General features: G+C 40.5%; 1 non-coding gene across 1 annotated transcript; it reads right to left on the reverse strand.

Annotated features, from left to right (window-relative positions):
• Positions 1-5,486: 5,486 nt before the first annotated feature.
• LOC131500509 (small nucleolar RNA SNORA43) lies at positions 5,487-5,629 on the reverse strand. The gene has a single exon (XR_009256324.1). It is a non-coding gene; the product is annotated as a small nucleolar RNA SNORA43 (small nucleolar RNA).
• Between the last annotated feature and the right edge of the window lie 492 nt (positions 5,630-6,121).

Below are 6,121 nucleotides of genomic sequence, written 5' to 3' on the forward strand. Positions count from 1 at the left end.
CCACTATGGAAAACAATACAGTTTCCTCGAAATATTAAAAATAGAAATACCAAGTGACACAGCAATTCTAAAACTATTTACCCAAAGAAAACACTAATTCAAAAAGATATATGCACCCCTATGTTTATTGCATCATTATTTACAATAGCCAAGATATGGAAGCAACCCAAGTGTCCACTGATAGATGAATGGATTCAGATGTCACACACACACACACACACACACACACAATGGAATAAAAAATAATAAGCTATAGCCATTTGCAACAACATGGATGGACCTAGAGGATAATGTGCTAAGTGAAATAAATCAGACATACAAAGACCATTACCATATAAATTCATTTATATTTGGAATATAACACAAAACAAATGGACAAAAATAACAAACAAAAGATAGAGTCTTAGAGAAAAACTGATGGCTGCCAAAGGGGAGGTGGGTGAGGGGATGAGCAAAATAGATAAATGGGAGTAAGAGGTACAAACTTCTAGTTACAAAATAAATAAGCCATGGAGATGAAAAGTACAGCATAGAGAATATAGCCAATAATATTGTAATAAAGTATGGTGACAGATAGTGACTACACTTAACATGATAAGCATTAAGTAACATATAGAATAGTTGAATAAACATGTTGTATACCTAAAACAAAGATAACATTGTATATTAATTATACTTCAATTAAAAAAAGATACAACACCATTATCAAATGAACAGAAAGAAAGCAAGAGCAAGAGCAAAAGAAACAGACATAGAAAGACAAAGATAAAGGGAAGAATTATACTCTTGAGAGTTCTTCAAAAGATTGGCATGGTTAACAGTTTTGGGGAGAAAAAATCCTTCAAGGTTCTTTTGGCTGGTCTAAGAATTAAATTGACATGAGACAGATTAACAAGAGAAAATTAAATGTAATTACATATATAAGTGGGCTCCATAAAAATATGAGGCACAGATAGTCAGACAATTGAGACTTCTATGCCAGCTAGAGCTAAGGAGAAAAGTGGAGGTGTCTGGGACCTCAAAGGTAAGGAAGACAATTCACAGGAAGATGAAAAGAAGTAAATGTTTGAAAAACAAATATTTGCTAAGCCACTCAGAAACAATGGGACATAGAAAGGAATTTTAACAAACAGACTTTGCTAAAGTTCCATTCTGTCTACCACACCTACTTCACACTGTACTGTAGTTATCTATGGTGATGGCTCCCTTCCTGGAGCAAATCTTCTTAAATTCTTTTAGTTGGTTGGGGGAAGGTCAAAGGTGTTCAGCCTTCCTTCTTCAAAATAAGCAACCTAAAATAATCCACATACCAAAGAGACACATTTTGGGGTGGCAAATTTTGCTCCCCTACAACAGTCTCACTAAAAGACAAATAATCATGGAAAGAGAGCCAAAGATAGATATATAGAAAGAGTGAGTACTAAAATATGAGTTAATTAAAAGATTATGGCCATGGTAAGAGAATAGTAATGACCATTCTGAAATTTTTTCCAGGATAACATCATCTTAGCTGTGCTTAATGTTGTAGAAACTCAACAGCCTAAATCATGTATAGAAGCAATCTCAGAATGACTTTCTGATGAGGTTCTTAGCCTTGTTTGTACAGGTTAGGCAGCATCAGAGTAACTATAAAACAGTACAATATTTGAGGATCCAAAATGCCATCATGCCTCGATGAGATACAAAATAGGAGTATAAGGAGTACTAAATGGAACCCTAGTGTAAGTCTGTTTCACAGTGGTTCCACAGGGTGGTGATTGCCCCTGTTCCTGAATTTATTATTAGAATGGCTGCAGGACCAGTGACTTTAGAATCCTCAAGTTGGCTCCTTGACTTATAGAATAAATGCTACTCTATTAGGAAAGACCAAGTAGAATTCCCTGAACTTGCCCATCATCCCCCAACTCTTGAACAAAAGAATTAATCATAAACAACATATCACATTCTGAAGAGGAAGATGGAGATTAGTGACACTTTCAAAGACAAAGGATGCAGGGGTAGTGGTTTTCATTTAACTCACAAGTCTAGCTTCTGTAAAAAACAAGATGGATCATAGCATATGACAGCAAACTATTACAAATTTAACCAAATAGTAGTCCTAGTTACAGCTATGCTGGATGTAGTATTATTACTAGAAAATGTTAACACATAATATATTTAATACAGCTATGATTTGGCAAATGCATTATTTCAATACCCATATGAAAGAAGCTCAGAAGCAGTTAGCGCTCTTGTGGGATAGACACCAGTATACATTCACAGTCTTACCCAGGATTAGCTGTGCTAATCCTGCTTTCTATTACTATATAGTCTGAAAGTATATTCCAAAGATTATCACATTGACCCACTCTATACATGACATCGTGTTAACTGGACCGAATAAGCAAGAAAGGCAAATGTTCTAGAGATCTCATTAAGATATCTGATCTAGAAAGTAGGAGAAAAAAGTCACAAAAATCCAAGGGCCTTCAGCCGGCGCCGGAGAGAAGCCGGCCATCCTGGGCCAGGGTTGGGAGAGGGGGGCGCCCGCCATGGCCACCAAGGCTTGGGTTATGTATGATTTTGCTGCTGAACCTGGAAATAACGAACTGACGGTTAATGAAGGAGAAATCATCACAATTACAAATCCGGATGTTGGTGGAGGATGGCTACAAGGAAGAAACAGCAAAGGAGAACGAGGGTTTGTTCCCACAGACTGTCGAAATTTTAGGTCCAGTGGTCTGGGGCATTCTGGAATATCACATCAAAAGCAAAAGACAAGTTATTAAACATTGAACATCCTACCACTAAAAAACTGGAGATCCCTTCAGGTTTTGGAATAACATAAACCATGCTTGGGAATACCACTTTGGCTCATTTATTGAGTAACATAGAAGTCTACTAGTAGGCCCAGAGAAATAAAAAGGATCTGAAGAAGGTTTAGACTATGGAATAAGCAGCCCTCCTTGGACCACATTACCTGGTAGAATCCATGGTACTAAGGTATATGTGGTAGGAAAAAATGTGTACAGTACAAACGTTGCAGTGTAGACCCTTGTATTTCCAGGGTAAGGCCATGACATTAATAGCAGAGAACTGTAGACCACTTAAAAAGGCCTCCTGGCATATTACTGGCCCCTGGTAAAGACTGATTTTCTGCCCATAAGACATCATGTAACCTTACAACTTGAACTTCCTATCATCTGCTGAACTTTCAGGCTCACCTAGTGGTAAGTCAGGTGGGCTCAGCATGAATTCATTTTAACCTGGCTGGTTAGGCATTGGAAGGACAGAGATTGGAAGAGCGGGAATAAAGATCTCTGGGGAAGAGATATGTGGATAGATATAAGAATGGGTACAGAGTATGAAGATCTTAGAATTGTAAGCTAACACCTGCCAGAAAGCATCCACTGCAGAAAAAATATAAAAGAACAAAATGGAAAAGCTGATGTAGCCAGTAGATGTCAGCCAGCCTCTGGCTTGCCCACCCCAGTGCTTGTGCAATGGGTGCATGATTGTTGGAACAGCAATGGAATAGCCATGGTGGCAGAAATGAAGGCTATACATGACCCAACAGCATGGGCTCCCTCTTCCCAAGGCTGATCTAGCTAGAACCACTGATGAATATCTCACTGCCAGTTGTAGAAACCAACACTAACCAATCACTTTGGAGACAACTTGATTACATTGAACCTCTTATACCTGGGAAGGAGTAGCAATTCATCTTAACTAGAAATGACATTTATCATGGATATTGATTTGAATTTCCTGTCCAGAGGGCCTCAGCCACTACTACAATCCAAGGGCTCCTAGAACGTCTGACTACTGACATGGGATTCCACATAACATCATCTCAGACCAGAGGATCCACTGTATGGCAAAGACAGTGCAGTGGTAGGCACATGACCATGGCATCCATGGTCCTGTCACTTTCCACACTACTTAGAAGCTGCTGGGTGATAGAGTAATGGAATGGCTTCTTGAAGGCATAGCTGCAGAAGCAGCTTGAAGAGAGTGTCATCCTTTAAACTGTGGTGTACACTTTAATCCAATGGCCATTCTATGCTGCTATGTCCTCATGTGCTATGACACATGGGTCAGGAAAATGGAAGTAGGAGAGATACTATTCAACATTACTTGGGTGTTTGTGCTTCTGTCCACACAACTTTAGCCTTTGTGGGTTTGAAGGTTCTGCTTCTCAGAGAGGAAATGCTTCCATCAAGGGGCTATAGATGGAGTCCCACTAAATTTAAATCTATTGCTACCACCTGGTCATTTTGGCATTCTTTTGCCAGGAAATCATCCATCACAGAAGTAGTTACTATGATGGTAAGGGTAATTGACCCTGCCCATTATGAGGCAGAAAGATTCCTGCTACATAATTCTGACAGAAATGAATATCTTTGGCATTGATATAATATATTGGGGCATCTCTTGTTACTCTCATACCAATTTTTAGCTGTAAATGTGCAAATACACCATCCAAAGTCTGCTAAAGGCATACCCTTAAGAAATGAAGTTCTGGGTTATCTCCCTCCCAGATCCTGCTAGGTAAGCCGCTGAAACCAACAGAAATGCTGTCTAAGCCTGAAGGTAGGAGAATTTTGAAAGCACAGTGGAAAAGGTAGATTATGAGTACCAGTCATGGCTTCAGCAAACCCAAAGAGGACTATAATTTATCTCACTGGTCCCTTTTTGTGAGTCTTCCCAGAAATGATGACCAATCAGAATCCTAGAGAAGCTGTGACCTAAGGAGAAACTTTAAAAAGTACATATTCCGGTGATTTCTTCTCCAAGGATTAAGATAAAAATCCCCAAACATTTACAAAAATAAAAATACAGGTAACTTTAAAAGGAATAAAAATATGACTGCTATTAGACTTCTCATAACAATATCTGATGCTAGAAATTAATATACTATGCTTTCAAAGTTCTTAGTAGAAATTATTCTTTTTTTTTTTTTTTTTTTTTTCTTTTCTTTTTTTTTTCAGCCCTCGTCACAACCGCTACCCGAGTGCCGTTTACCAAGACCGCCCCCCTCCACTCGCCAGCGCGCTGGTCTGGAGGGTCACGCGTAGGGTTCTAGGTGGCATTGCGGCGTCTCCTTGGCAGGACAAAGCCCTCTGGTGTTCCCCCACCCGCCCTCCAGGCCCACCTCCTGCTCTGTTGTCTCAAGGGTCCTTAGAGCAGGGTGTGGGGGCGCAGGGCTTAGAAGCCCCAGCCACTCGTAGCAGCCGGGAGTGCAAAACACACACGCCCAAAGACCTCCAGAAAGCCCTCCCCAGACAGACCTACAGAACGATTGCTTCCAAGAGGGAGGCCCTCTCCTGGTCAGTCCCAGTGGTCCAAAGGCCGGCCACATGCTCACCTCCATGCGCCCCCCCCCCCCCCCACAAGGGTCATCTTACACAGGAGAACCCGAAGAGCAAAGCGGCTGGTGCCCTGCTCGGCGTTCCCAGCTAGAAGCCCGGAGGCAGGTCTACCTGCGGCGCGTAAACACCCGGCAGGCATGTTCGGCTACAAACCATTCTTAGTGCCCACGGTTCTGAGCACTGAGCGTAGAAATAGCCGCTTCCTCTTTGCCCCAATGTCACAGGTGCAGCAGAGAAGCTGTGTCTGTGGTGCCGTAGTAGAAATTATTCTAAGCCTAGAATTCTATATCCAGTATCAGATGTAATGTTAAAAATTAAATATATTAAAACTCATAAAACTCATTCACCAATGCTCCATCCCTGAAAAAAAAAAAATAACTTGAGGGTGAGCTATAATAAAGCTAACCAAGAAATATGGACACTTGGTATACCATAAACAGTGGTGTCTGGCTAGTTACTTTTTATTTTATTTTATTTATTTTATTTTATTTTATTTTATTTTACTTTAATTTACTATTTTATTTTATTTTACTTTATTTTATTTTTTAGAGAGAGCGAGCAAGCAGGGGAGAGGGGCAGAGGGAGAGAAAAAGAGAGAGAGAGAGAGAGAGAAAGAGAACCTTAAGCAGACTCCATTCTCAGCATGAAACCAATGGGGGGCTCGATTCCGCAACTCTGGGATCATGACCTGAGACAAAATCAAGAGTTGGACACTCAACCAAATGAGCCACCCAGGTGCCCCCTGTCTAGTTACTGTTGTTTCATAACAA

This window comes from Neofelis nebulosa, chromosome 17, assembly GCF_028018385.1.
Source record: "Neofelis nebulosa isolate mNeoNeb1 chromosome 17, mNeoNeb1.pri, whole genome shotgun sequence".
Classification (NCBI taxonomy): Eukaryota; Metazoa; Chordata; class Mammalia; order Carnivora; family Felidae; genus Neofelis; species Neofelis nebulosa.